At 40.6% G+C, this 15252-nt stretch overlaps 1 long non-coding RNA gene across 1 annotated transcript in view; it reads right to left on the reverse strand.

Moving 5' to 3' along the window:
• Positions 1 to 15252, reverse strand: part of LOC128655526 (uncharacterized) — a 44548-nt gene that overhangs the window by 12557 nt on the left and 16739 nt on the right. The window lies entirely within an intron of this gene.

Genomic DNA, 15252 nt, shown 5'->3' on the forward strand with positions numbered 1-15252 from the left:
AGAGCTCCGCTTACCCCCCCAGGTACTATACAGGACACAAATATCACATATTTACACACGTACATACATGGTTACATACATACATATTCATACACACATTTACACACACACATACATGGTTACATACATATTCATAGACACATATTTACACGCACACATACATACACACATTTTTACACACACATGCACACTCTGAGATCAGCCTTTCTCAGTAGCCTATAAACATATAACAATACAGAGCTGCTATTCTGCCTCAGTCACACACATAACCCCCTCCCCGCACATACACACACGCTCACACATTTATACACATACATACTAGGTTACTATAATATATTGTTTTGTTATTCTACTTTTAATTTTACGCAGTTTTGAGGTTTATGCAAGCTTTGATCAGTTTAAAAACCCACATAAGAGTTATATCACTGCAATGCTAAATAAATGCAATACACTGCATAAAGCAGGAAAGGGAGACATGCGCTAAAGATTATAGACTAAAAATGTATATTAAATAAACCAAGACAACAAATTAGAATAAAAAAGAGAACCTGTCCATAGGGGAAGAGAACAAAAAATGTGGCTGAGGAAGGTGTCCTTTGAAATATAATAAATATGTCTGCTGGGTTTAGGAGGAATTTGTCTTGACTATTGAATGCCTATGAGGCAAAGCCAAGAAAAATGTATGATTCCCTAAAAATAATAATCTTTGTTAAAGACATTACATAACTGTTTAGGTAATTTAGCCAAACATTGTTTATTTAGAAAACCAAAACTAAAGTAATTGCTTTTGAACGCAGTTTGAATCCAGAACAGGGTTTCCACATACATTTGATTAGCATTAACAGTAAAAAGATTTTAAAAACAAATTCAAAAGTATATACCGTAATTATTGTTTGTCAAGCTCTGCAAGTGCCGGGACTCCAATGCGACACAGTTAAGAAATGTTTTCGGCCCTCAGTCAGGAGGAGCTGCGCGCCAAAGAAGACAAAATTGGAATCTCCTGGTGGCTGAACTGCGCTGCGCCAATAGCCTCCGACCTCCCTCTTAGCTTGTCAGACTCAGTCAGTAAGTTCCGCCCCTGCTCCTCCTCCCGAGTCCCACACACACACAGGTCTTAGTGTGTCAGTGTCACGTGATAGCTGGCTCTCGCACACTAAGAGCTGTGCGATTAAGAAGGCTATGGGCTGGCCTGTAGGTGGCGCTGCAGTCAATGCAGTTTTAAAGTGGAAAGGGCTTTTGCCTATACTTCTATCTATCGCACTGCATTGCATGTGCGATAGATAGAAGTATTAGGCAAAAGCCCATTCCACACTTCAGCCTAAAACTGCAATTTTAATGTTTTATAGACAAAACTGCATTGGAGCCTGGGGATTTTTTTATTTAGTCCACAAATAATAAAAATGTAATTAGTTTTCTCTTTTATTTTTTTTTTTTATCAGGGGTCAGGTTCACAGGGGGTTCACATGCTCAAGTGCTCCTATAGAGGAGCCTCCACTGGGTGGTCTGTGATTAGATAGTGCATGGCACCAGCTGATTTATTCCAATGTACTCCTGCTCATGGTATTGTGCAAATAAATTGTATTTATTCTTTTTTTTATATCCCATTAATGGGCTGATTATTATCAACAGGAGTTAATCGGAGTGAAGCAGCTGGTGCCGTGCAACTGACCAACAAATCGCAGACAACCTAATCAATAATTACATTTTTATGATCAATCTCACCAATTAATTGTTGGAGCCCTACATTCAAAATACACACACACCACACATACACAATCTCATACAACACATACAAAAACAGACACCACACACACTCTCAAACGACAAACACACCACACACTCTCCTACAACACAAACACAAGTCGCGACCCTGGGTAAACATGGCGTTGCGACCTAGTAATGGGTCCCGACCCGTGGTTTGAATAGATCACATAAAAATGTGCTGTGGTGCACAGCTGCCAAAAAGGTCCTTGTAAAAAACACATGCAGAGAGTATGTTATCAAATCTGAACCTTTAGGTTATCAGTGCAAGAATTATTTTGCACATATACTTCAGAAGACAAACTGTCACTATTTTGTAGTTATTTAAAAAAAAGTTATTTTTGGCTTCCGGAGTAGAAACAGCCATTTCCCTCTGACTGACAAGTACGTAGCAAATTCCCTCTGGAAAGTGGACAGTTTCGGCTGATATGTATGCAAAATTTAATGTATACAACCCAGAGGCAGAACTTTTTTTTTTCACTTTCTGCAATGAGATATTTTTTTTGTGATTTTTTTTCTGCAGGTGATTTTGAAAGTAGTAAAAACACAAAGAGGATATAAACTGCTTTTTTTCACAGAATTAGATATTTTATGCATATGGCCACATTAAAATTAAAGGGACACTAAACCCAACATTTTTCTTTCATGATTCAGGTAAAGAATACAATTTTAAACAACATTCCAATTTACTTCTATTATCTAATTTGCTTCATTATTTTGATATCCTTTGTTGAAGAAATAGCAATACACATGGGTGAGCCAATCACATAAGGCATCTATGTGCAGCCACCAATCAGCAGTTACTGAGCCTATCTAGATATGCTTTTCAGCAAAGAATATCAAGAGAATGAAGTAAATTAGATAATAGAAGTAAATTAGAAAGTTGTTTAAAATTGTGTGCTTTATCTGAATGATGAAAGACAAAAACTTTAACCTTTAACTCTGAAGACCACAAAGCATCAAGTTAGCAGAGGAAGGCTTGTGAACCCTAATGTTCAGTCAGATTATATTACCAAAACCAAGTAAAAAAAATACTATTTTTGCAGTGCAATTCAGCTCCAGATCCAGGGACCAACATGGGTCAGTGATACTTCAAATTATGTTTATATAGTGAAGACTGAAAGAGGGTGATAAACAGGAGGGACAGAGACAAATGAAGAACAAATAAGAACTGATAATGAGAAATGGATGAGTAAAATGAAAAAGGCACACAGGTCACCCCAAGGTAATCTTAAAATCTAAGCTGGAACGTGGGATACAATGTAAGCACCATACAAATAAATAGTCTCTATATTATCAAATAACAGAAGAAAAGTGATCCCAGCATTTTAATCTACATTGAAATGTGTATACATACTTAAAAACAGTGATTTGGAGGGGGCAAGGGAGAAAACTAAAGTTTACCAGCTGCCAACATAAATGCTGCACCACACAGTGAATGTAGCTCACCTTCTCAGCTTCCCCTTTGTCACTCTGCACCGCACCGGAGTTCAGGAAGGGGGAGGATAGTGAAGAGAGAGGAGCCGCACTAAGGGGCCTATCTATCAAGCTCCAAATGGAGCTTGACGGCCTGTGTTTCTGGCGAGCCTGCTCCATAACCCTGTCCGCCTGCTCTGAGCAGGCGGACAGGAGTCGCCACAATAAAACCCGATCGAGTACGATCGGGTTGATTGACACCTCCCTGCTGGCGGCCGATTGGCCGCGAATCTGCAGTGGGCGGCGTTACAACAGCAGCTCTTGTGAGCTGCTGGTGCAATGCTGAATACGAAGAGCGTATTGCTCTCCGCATTCAGCGATGTCTGTCGGACCTGATCCGCACTGTCGGATCAGGTCCGACAGACATTTGATAAATGGGCCTCTAAATATTTACATTAAGTTATAATGGAAAAGTGACACCTACAGGTAGACATGAGAAGTGTTGGCATGAATTTGATTTTAACCGGCACAACTTTCTTTCTGCAGACATGCTGCATTTTCTGATCGTAGCATGTTCTGCCTTGAGGGTATACAATTCTCACAGATTTGAGTGACCTAAGTGAACATATTTGCCAGATAAAACATAATTTATGTAAGAACTTACCTGATAAATTCATTTGTTTCATATTGGCAAGAGTCCATGAGCTAGTGATGTATGGGATATACAATCCTACCAGGAGGGGCAAAGTTTCCCAAACCTCAAAAGTCCTATAAATACACCCCTTACCACACCCACAATTCAGTTTAACGAATAGCCAAGTAGTCGGGTGATAGAAAAAGGAGCAAAAAAGTATACAAAAAAGAGGAACTGGAAATATAATTGTGCTTTTATACAAAAAAAGGGTGGGTCTCATGGACTCTTGCCAATATGAAAGAAATTAATATATCAGGTAAGTTCTTACATAAATTATGTTTTCTTTCATGTAATTGGCAAGAGTCCATGAGCTAGTGACGTATGGGATAGAAATACCCAAGATGTGGAAGTCCACAGAAGAGTCACTAGAAAGGGAGGGTTAAAATAAAACAGCCATTTTCCACTGAAAAAAATAAATCCACAAAAAATAAGTTTTCCTACCAAAAACCGCTTCAGAAGAAACAAATACATAAAATGGTAAGATTTAGTAAATGTATGCAAAGAAGACCAAGTTGCTGCTTTGCAAATCTGATCAACTGAAGCTTCATTCTTAAAAGCCCAAGAAGTGGAGACTGATCTAGTAGAATGATCTGTGATCCTCTGAGGCCGGGACTGTCCCGCCTCCAAATAAGCTTTATGAATAAAAAGCTTTAACCAAGATGCCAAATAAATGGCAGAAGCTTTCTGACCTTTCCTAGAAGACAACAAATAGACTAGAAGTCTTCCTGAAATTTTTAGTAGCTTCAACATAATATTTCAAAGCTCTTACAACATCCAAAGAATGCAAAGATCTATCAAGAGCATTCTTGGGATTAGGACACAAGGAAGGAACAACAATTTCCCTACTAATGTTGTTAGAATTCACAACCTTAGGAAGAAATTTAAAGGAAGTCCGCAAAACAGCCTTATCCTGATGGAAAATCAGAAAAGGAGACTCACACGAGAGAGCAGATAAGTCGGAAACTCTTCTAGCTGAAGAGATAGCCAAAAGAAACAACACTTTCCAATAAAGTAGTTTAATATCCAAAGAATGCATAGGCTCAAAAGGAGGAGCCTGCAAAGTCTTCAAAACCAAATTAAGACTCCAATGAGGAGAGATTGATTTAAAAACAGGCTTGATACGAACCAAAGCCTGAACAAAACAGTGAATATCAGGTCTTCCAAACTCGATAATAAATCTTCTTTGAAACAAATTTACGAGCCTGTAGCATAGTATTAATCACGGAGTCAGAGAAACCTCTATAACTAAGCACTAAGCGTTCAATTTCCATACCTTCAAATTTAATGATTTGAGATCCTGATGGAAAAATGTCCCTTGAGACAGAAGGTCTGGTCTTAGAGGAAGTGGTCAAGGCTGGCAACTGGACATCCAAACAAGATCCGCATGCCAAAACCTGTGAGGCCACGCTGGTGCTATCAGAAACACATACGATTGTTCCATAATGATCTTGGTGATCACTCTTGGAAGAAGAACTAGAGGCGGAAAGATATAAGCAGGTTGGTAAAACCAAAGAACTGCTAAAGCATCCACCATCTCCGCCTGAGGATCCCTGGACAGCTACCTGGGAGTTTCTTGTTTCGATTAAAGCCATCAGATCTATTTCTGGAATACTCCACATCAGTACAATCTGACAAAATACATTTGGATGGAGAGACCACTCCCCCAGAAGTAAGGTCTGACAACTGAGATAATCCGCTTCCCAATTGTCTACACCTGGGATATGCACCGCAGAAATTAGACAAGAGCTGGATTCTGTCCAAGAAAGTATCCGAGATATTTATTTCATAGCTAGGGGACTGTCCCACCCTGATGATTGACATATGCCACAGTTGTGATATTGTTCGTCTGAAAACAAATAAATAGTTCTCTCTTTAACAGAGGCCAAACCTGAAGAGCCCTTAAAATAGCACAGAGTTCTAAAATGTTGATTGGTAACCTCGCCTCTTGAGGTTTCCAAACCCCTTGTGCTGTCAGAGATCCCCAGACAGCTCCCCAACCTGAAAGACTTGCATCTGTTGTGATCACAGTCCAGGTAGGATGAACAAAAAAAATTAAACAATGATGGTCTAACCACCAAGTCAGAGAGAGTTGAATGTTGGGATTTAAGTATATCAATTGTGATATCTGAGTATAATCCCTGCACCATCGATTCAACATTCAAAGCTGAAGAGGTCTCATGTGAAAACGAGCAAAGGGGATTGCGTCTGATGCTGCAGTCAAGAGACCTAAAACTTCCATGCACATAGCCACTGAAGAGAATGATTGAGACTGAAGGTTTCAACAAGCTGAAACCAATTTCATGCGTCTCTTGTCTGTTAAGGACAGAGTCATGGACACTGAATCTATCTGGAAACCTAAAAAGGTGACCCTTGTCTGAAGAATCAAGAAACTCTTTGGTAAATTGATCCTCCAACCATGTCTTTGAAGAAACAACACTAGTTGATTCATGTGAGATTCGGCTAAATGTAAAGACCGAGCTAGAACCAAGATATCGTCCAAATAAGGAAACACCGCAATACCCTATTCTCTGATTACAGATAGAAGGGCACCGAGAACCTTCGAAAAGATCCTTGGAGCTGTTGCTAGGCCAAATGGAAGAGCGACAAATTGGTAATGCTTGTCTAGAAAAGAGAATCTCAGAAACCAATAGTGGTCTTGATGAATCAGAATGTGAAGATATGCATCCTGTAAGTCTATCGTGGACATATAATGACCTTGCTGAACAAAAGAAAAAATAGTCCTCATAGTCACCATCTTGAAAGTTGGGACTCTTACAAAACGATTAAAAAAAAACCTGAATGAATTTTCTTTCTTTGGGACAATTAATAGATTTGAATAAAACCCCAGACCCTGTTCCTGAAACGGAACTGGTATTATTACCCCTGAAAGCTCTAGATCTGAAACACACTTCAGAAAAGCCTGAGCCTTCACCGAATTTGCTGGAATGTGAGAGAGAAAACATAATTTATGCTTACCTGATAAATTCCTTTCTTCTGTAGTGTGATCAGTCCACGGGTCATCATTACTTCTGGGATATTACTCCTCCCCAACAGGAAGTGCAAGAGGATTCACCCAGCAGAGCTGCATATAGGTCCTCCCCTCTACGTCACTCCCAGTCATTCGACCAAGGACCAACGAGAAAGGAAAAGCCAAGGGTGAAGTGGTGACTGGAGTATAAATTAAAAAATATTTACCTGCCTTAAAAACAGGGCGGGCCGTGGACTGATCACACTACAGAAGAAAGGAATTTATCAGGTAAGCATAAATTATGTTTTTTTCTGTTAAGTGTGATCAGTCCACGGGTCATCATTACTTCTGGGATACCAATACCAAAGCAAAAGTACACGGATGACGGGAGGGATAGGCAGGCTCTTTATACAGAAGGAACCACTGCCTGAAGAACCTTTCTCCCAAAAATAGCCTCCGATGAAGCAAAAGTGTCAAATTTGTAAAATTTGGAAAAAGTATGAAGCGAAGACCAAGTTGCAGCCTTGCAAATCTGTTCAACAGAGGCCTCATTCTTGAAGGCCCAAGTGGAAGCCACAGCTCTAGTAGAATGAGCTGTAATTCTTTCAGGAGGCTGCTGTCCAGCAGTCTCATAAGCTAAACGAATTATGCTACGAAGCCAAAAAGAAAGAGAGGTAGCGGAAGCTTTTTGACCTCTCCTCTGCCCAGAGTAAATGACAAACAGAGAAGACGTTTGTCGAAATTCCTTAGTTGCCTGTAAGTAAAATTTTAGAGCACGGACTACATCCAGGTTGTGCAGTAGACGTTCCTTCTTTGAAGAAGGATTTGGGCATAAAGAAGGAACAACAATCTCTTGATTGATATTCCTGTTAGTAACTACCTTAGGTAAGAACCCAGGTTTAGTACGCAGGACTACCTTATCCGAATGAAAAATCAAATAAGGAGAATCACAATGTAAGGCTGATAATTCAGAGACTCTTCGAGCCGAGGAAATAGCCATTAAAAATAGAACTTTCCAAGATAACAACTTTATATCAATGGAATGAAGGGGTTCAAACGGAACGCCCTGTAAAACATTAAGAACAAGGTTTAAACTCCATGGTGGAGCAACAGTTTTAAACACAGGCTTAATTCTGGCCAAAGCCTGACAAAAAGCCTGGACGTCAGGAACTTCTGACAGACGTTTGTGTAACAGAATGGACAGAGCTGAGATCTGTCCCTTTAATGAACTAGCAGATAAACCCTTTTCTAAACCTTCTTGTAGAAAAGACAATATCCTAGGAATCCTAACCTTACTCCAAGAGTAACATTTGGATTCACACCAATATAGGTATTTACGCCATATCTTATGGTAAATCTTTCTGGTAACAGGTTTCCTAGCCTGTATTAAGGTATCAATAACTGACTCAGAAAATCCACGTCTTGATAAAATCAAGCGTTCAATTTCCAAGCAGTCAGCTTCAGAGAAGTTAGATTTTGATGTTTGAAGGGACCCTGTATCAGAAGGTCCTGTTTCAGAGGTAGAGACCAAGGTGGACAGGATGACATGTCCACCAGGTCTGCATACCAAGTCCTGCGTGGCCACGCAGGTGCTATTAGAATCACTGATGCTCTCTCTTGTTTGATTCTGGCAATCAATCGAGGAAGCAACGGGAAGGGTGGAAACACGTAAGCCATCCTGAAGTCCCAAGGTGCTGTCAGAGCATCTATCAGGACTGCTCCTGGATCCCTGGATCTGGACCCGTAACGAGGAAGCTTGGCGTTCTGTCGAGACGCCATGAGATCTATCTCTGGTTTGCCCCAACGTCGAAGTATTTGGGCAAAGACCTCCGGATGAAGTTCCCACTCCCCCGGATGAAAAGTCTGACGACTTAAGAAATCCGCCTCCCAGTTCTCCATTCCCGGGATGTGGATTGCTGACAGGTGGCAAGAGTGAGACTCTGCCCAGCAAATTATCTTTGATACTTCCATCATAGCTAGGGAGCTTCTTGTCCCTCCCTGATGGTTGATGTAAGCTACAGTCGTGATGTTGTCCGACTGAAACCTGATGAACCCCCGAGTTGTCAACTGGGGCCAAGCCAGGAGGGCATTGAGAACTGCTCTCAATTCCAGAATGTTTATTGGCAGGAGACTCTCCTCCTGACTCCATTGTCCCTGAGCCTTCAGAGAATTCCAGACGGCACCCCAACCTAGAAGGCTGGCGTCTGTTGTTACAATTGTCCAGTCTGGTCTGCTGAATGGCATCCCCCTGGACAGATGTGGCCGAGAAAGCCACCATAGAAGAGAATTTCTGGTCTCTTGATCCAGATTCAGAGAAGGGGATAAGTCTGAGTAATCCCCATTCCACTGACTTAGCATGCACAGTTGCAGTGGTCTGAGGTGTAAGCGTGCAAAGGGTACTATGTCCATTGCCGCTACCATTAAGCCGATTACCTCCATGCATTGAGCCACTGACGGGTGTTGAATGGAATGAAGGGTGCGGCAAGCACTTTGAAGTCTTGTTAGCCTGTGCTCTGTCAGGTAAATCTTCATTTCTACAGAATCTATAAGAGTCCCCAGGAAGGGAACTCTTGTGAGTGGAACGAGTGAACTTTTCTTTTCGTTCACCTTCCATCCATGTGACCTTAGAAATGCCAGCACTAACTCTGTATGAGACTTGGCAGTTTGAAAGCTTGAAGCTTGTATCAGAATGTCGTCTAGGTATGGAGCTACCGAGATTCCCCGCGGTCTTAGTACTGCCAGAAGAGCACCCAGAACCTTTGTGAAGATTCTTGGAGCTGTAGCCAATCCGAATGGAAGAGCCACAAACTGGTAATGCCTGTCTAGGAAGGCAAACCTTAGGTACCGATAATGATCTTTGTGAATCGGTATGTGAAGGTAAGCATCCTTTAAATCTACAGTGGTCATGTATTGACCCTCTTGGATCATAGGTAAAATTGTCCGAATAGTCTCCATCTTGAACGATGGAACTCTTAGGAATTTGTTTAGGATCTTTAAGTCCAGGATTGGTCTGAAAGTTCCCTCTTTTTTGGGAACCACAAACAGATTTGAGTAAAACCCCTGTCCCTGTTCCGATCGTGGAACTGGATGGATTACTCCCATTAACAAGAGCTCTTGTACGCAGCGTAGAAACGCCTCTTTCTTTGTCTGGATTGTTGACAATCTTGACAGATGAAATCTCTCTCTTGGAGGAGAGTATTTGAAGTCCAGAAGGTATCCCTGAGATATTATCTCTAGCGCCCAGGGATCCTGAACATCTCTTGCCCAAGCCTGGGCGAAGAGAGAAAGTCTGCCCCCCACTAGATCCGATCCCGGATCGGGGGCCCTCAATTCATGCTGTTTTAGGGGCAGCAGCAGGTTTCCTAGTCTGCTTGCCCTTGTTCCAGGACTGGTTAGGTTTCCAGCCTTGTCTGTAGCGAGCAACAGCTCCTTCCTGTTTTGGTGCAGAGGAAGTTGATGCTGCTCCTGCTTTGAAATTACGAAAGGAACGAAAATTAGACTGTCTAGTCTTGGCTTTGGCTTTGTCCTGAGGCAGGGCATGGCCTTTACCTCCTGTAATGTCAGCGATAATCTCTTTCAACCCGGGCCCGAATAAGGTCTGCCCTTTGAAAGGTATATTAAGCAATTTAGACTTAGAAGTAACATCAGCTGACCAGGATTTTAGCCACAGCGCCCTGCGTGCCTGAATGGCGAATCCTGAATTCTTCGCCGTAAGTTTAGTAAGATGTACTACGGCCTCCGAAATGAATGAATTAGCTAGTTTAAGGACTCTAAGCCTGTCCGTAATGTCGTCCAGAGTAGCTGAACCAATGTTCTCTTCCAGAGACTCAATCCAGAATGCCGCTGCAGCCGTGATCGGCGCAATGCATGCAAGGGGTTGCAATATAAAACCTTGTTGAACAAACATTTTCTTAAGGTAACCCTCTAACTTTTTATCCATTGGATCTGAAAAAGCACAGCTATCCTCCACCGGGATAGTGGTACGCTTAGCTAAGGTAGAAACTGCTCCCTCCACCTTAGGGACCGTTTGCCATAAGTCCCTTGTGGTGGCGTCTATTGGAAACATTTTTCTAAATATCGGAGGGGGTGAGAACGGCACACCGGGTCTATCCCACTCCTTAGTAACAATTTCAGTAAGTCTCTTAGGTATAGGAAAAACCTCAGTACTCGTCGGTACCGCAAAATATTTATCCAACCTACACATTTTCTCTGGTATTGCAACTGTGTTACAATCATTCAGAGCCGCTAACACCTCCCCTAGTAATACACGGAGGTTTTCCAGTTTAAATTTAAAATTTGAAATATCTGAATCCAGTCTGTTTGGATCAGAACCGTCACCCACAGAATGAAGTTCTCCGTCCTCATGTTCTGCCACCTGTGACGCAGTGTCTGACATGGCCCTAATATTATCAGCGCACTCTGTTCTCACCCCAGAGTGATCACGCTTACCTCTTAGTTCTGGTAATTTAGCCAAAACCTCAGTCATAACAGTAGCCATATCCTGTAATGTGATTTGTAATGGCCGCCCAGATGTACTCGGCGCTACAATATCACGCACCTCCCTCTGAGCGGGAGATGTAGGTACTGACACGTGAGGCGAGTTAGTCGGCATAACTCTCCCCTCGTTGTTTGGTGAAATTTGTTCAATTTGTACAGATTGACTTTTATTTAAAGTAGCATCAATACAGTTAGTACATAAATTTCTATTGGGCTCCACTTTGGCATTGCAACAAATGACACAGGTATCATTCTCTGAATCAGACATGTTTAACACACTAGCAAATAAACTTGCAACTTGGAAATACAATTCAATTAGAATAATATTAAAATGTACTGTGCCTTTAAGAAGCACAGAAGATCTATGACAGTTGAAAATTAATAAATTGAAACAGTTATAGCCTCAATCCTTGTAAACAACACAACTTTAGCAAAGGTTTAATCCCATTAGCAAAGATAACAAATTCTGAAAGCAGGAAACAAATTACAGAATAAACGTTTTTTATCTCAGTCAAACTATAATTCTCACAGCTCTGCTGAGAGAAATTACCTCCCTCAAAATAAGTTTTGAAGACCCCTGAGCTCTGTAGAGATGAACCGGATCATGCAGGGAATACAATGAGTTGCTGACTGAAATATTTGATGCATAGAAAAAGCGCCAAAAAACGGCCCCTCCCCCTCACACACAGCAGTGAGGGAGAACAGAAACTGTCAGAAAAACAGATTAAGCAACTGCCAAGTGGAAAAATAGTGCCCAAACATTTATTCACACAGTACCTCAGCAAATGAAAACGATTTTACATTCCAGCAAAAACGTTAAACATAATCTCTAGTTATTAAACAGCTTTATGTATTTCTTACAGTGTAATTCTAGTGAAGTACCATTCCCCAGAATACTGAAGTGTAAAGTATACATACATGACATTATATCGGTATGGCAGGATTTTCTCATCAATTCCATTGTCAGAAAATAAAAACTGCTACATACCTCTATGCAGATTCATCTGCCCGCTGTCCCCTGATCTGAAGTTTACCTCACTCCTCAGATGGCCGAGAACAGCAATATGATCTTAACTACTCCGGCTAAAATCATAGCAAAACTCTGGTAGATTCTTCTTCAAACTCTGCCAGAGAGGTAATAACACACTCTGGTGCTATTTTAAAATAACAAACTTTTGATTGAAGATATAAAACTAAGTATAATCACCATAGTCCTCTCACACATCCTATCTAGTCGTTGGGTGCAAGAGAATGACTGGGAGTGACGTAGAGGGGAGGAGCTATATGCAGCTCTGCTGGGTGAATCCTCTTGCACTTCCTGTTGGGGAGGAGTAATATCCCAGAAGTAATGATGACCCGTGGACTGATCACACTTAACAGAAGAAAGAATCTTCTCACAGGAGGTCTTACTCTGAATCCTATTTGATACCCTTGAGAGACAATACTCTGAATCCACTGATTTTGAACACAATCTGTCCAAATGTCTTGGAATAATTTCAATCTGCCCCCCATCAGCTGAACTGGATCGAGGGCCGCACATTCATGCAGAATTGGGGGCTTACTTTGGTTTCTAAAAAGGCTTGGATTTATTCCAACTTGGAGAAGGTTTCCAATTGGAACCAGAGTCTTTAGGGGAAATATTGGTTTTCTGTTCCTTATTCTGTCGAAAAGAACGAAAATGATTTGAAGCTTTAGATTTACCCTTAGATCTTTTATCCTGAGGCACAAAAACTCCCTTCCCCCCAGTGATAGTTGAAATAATTGAATCCAACTGAGAACCAAATAAATTGGAATTGTTACCTTGGAAAGAAAGAGATAGTAATCTAGATTTAGATACCATGTCAGCAATCCAAGATTTGAGCCATAAAGCTCTTAGCTAAAGACATAGATTTAACATCAATTTTGATGATATCAAAAATAGCATAACAGATAAAATGGTGCTAGACAAATCAGGATCTGTTTCCTGTTGTGCTAAGCTTTCCAACCAAGAGGTTGATGCAGCCACAACATCAGCCATAGCAATGGCAGGCCTGAGAAGATAGCCAGAATATAAATAAGCTTTCCTTAGATAAGATTCAAGTTTCCTATCTAAAGAATCTTTAAAAGAAGTACTGTCTTCCATAGGAATAGTAGTACGTTTTGCAAGAGTAGAAATAGCCCCATCAACTTTGGGGATCTTTTTCCAAAACTCTAATCTAGCCGCTGGCAAAGGGTACAACCTTTTAAACCTAGAAGAAGGAATGAAAGAAGTACCAGGCTTAACCCATTCTTAGCAATCACATCAGAAATAGCATCAGGAACTGGAAAAACCTCTGGAGTAACCACAGGAGGTTTATAAACAGAATTTAAATGTTTACTAGTTTTGATATCAAGAGGACTAGACTTTTTAATATCCAAAGTAACCAACACTTCTTTTAACAAGGAACAAATATACTCAATCTTGAAAAAAGAAGTAGATATGTCAGTGTCAATGTCTGAGGTAGGATCTTCTGAATTAGAGAGATCCTCATCAGAGGAGGATATTTCAGTATGTTGTCGGTTATTAGACATTTCATCAATTTTATGAGAAGTTTTAAAAGACCTTTTACTTTTATTAGAAGGCGGAATAGCAAACAAAGCCTTCTGTATCACATCAGCAATATAATTTTTCATATCAACAGGGATATCATGTACATTAGATGTTGAAGGAACAACAGAAACTGTACTAGCACTGATGGAAACATTTTCTGCGTGCAAAAGCTTATCATGACAACTGTTACATACTACAGCTGGAGATATAATCTCAGCTAATTTACAACAGATACACTTAGCTTTGGTAGAACTGTGATCATGCAGCAAGGTTCCAACAGTTGCTTCTGAGACAGGATCAGATTGAGACATCTTGCAAAGTGTAAAAGAAAAAACAAAATTAAAGCAAAATTGGCAATTTCCTTATATGGCAGTTTCAGGAATGGGAAAAAAATGCAAACAGCATAGCCCTCTGAGCATATATTATTATTATTATCATTTATTTGTATAGCGCTGCCAAATTCCGTAGCGCTGGAAGGCAAGAGACATATAGGAAGTGGGGTGAAAAAATAAACTACATTTTTTTGCGCCAAGTATGATGCACAACACAAAAGGAAGTTGAAATTTTTTTTTGGCGACAACAACATCCGGAAATAATGCAACTTGCATCATCACAGACGCAACCTCATGCAAGGAACCCTGGTGTCAACTAAGACGCCGGAAATGATGAACTTACGTCATCAAAGACATACCTTTGCGACCAAAAAATTCTTGCGCCAGGAATGATGCAATAAATAACAGCATTTTGCGCCCTCGCAAGCCTAATTTTGGCTGCAAAATTAAAAAAAAACAGTCAATTTGAAAAAAGGACTATACCCCAGGTAAGACAAATAACTCCCTAAACATGCTTCCCAAACTGAAACTGACAGTCTGCAAAAGGAAATATACATAGACCTAACTCATGGCAAATATAAGTAAAATACATATATTTAAAACTTTATATTAATACATAAAGCGCTAAACCAAAGCTGAGAGTGTCTTAATTAAGAAAAACATACCGAAAGACACCCATCCACATATAGCAGATAGCCAAACCAGTACTGAAAAAGTATCAGCAGAGGTAATGGTATATAAGAGTATATCGTTGATCTGAAAAGGGAGGTAGGAGATGAATCCCTACGACCAATATCAGAGAACCTTTGAAAACATTTCTGTGAGGAAAATCATAAAATCAATAGGCGATACTCCCTTCACATCCCTCTGACAAACACTGTACTCTGAGAGGAATTGGGCTTCAAAATGCTTAGAAGCGCTTATCATAGAAGAAATCATAGAAATCAAGCACAAACTTACTTCACCACCTCCATAGGAGGCAAAAGTTTGTAAAACTTAATTGTGGGTGTGGTGA

The sequence above is a fragment of the Bombina bombina genome, chromosome 4, assembly GCF_027579735.1.
Source record: "Bombina bombina isolate aBomBom1 chromosome 4, aBomBom1.pri, whole genome shotgun sequence".
In the NCBI taxonomy this organism is placed as follows: Eukaryota; Metazoa; Chordata; class Amphibia; order Anura; family Bombinatoridae; genus Bombina; species Bombina bombina.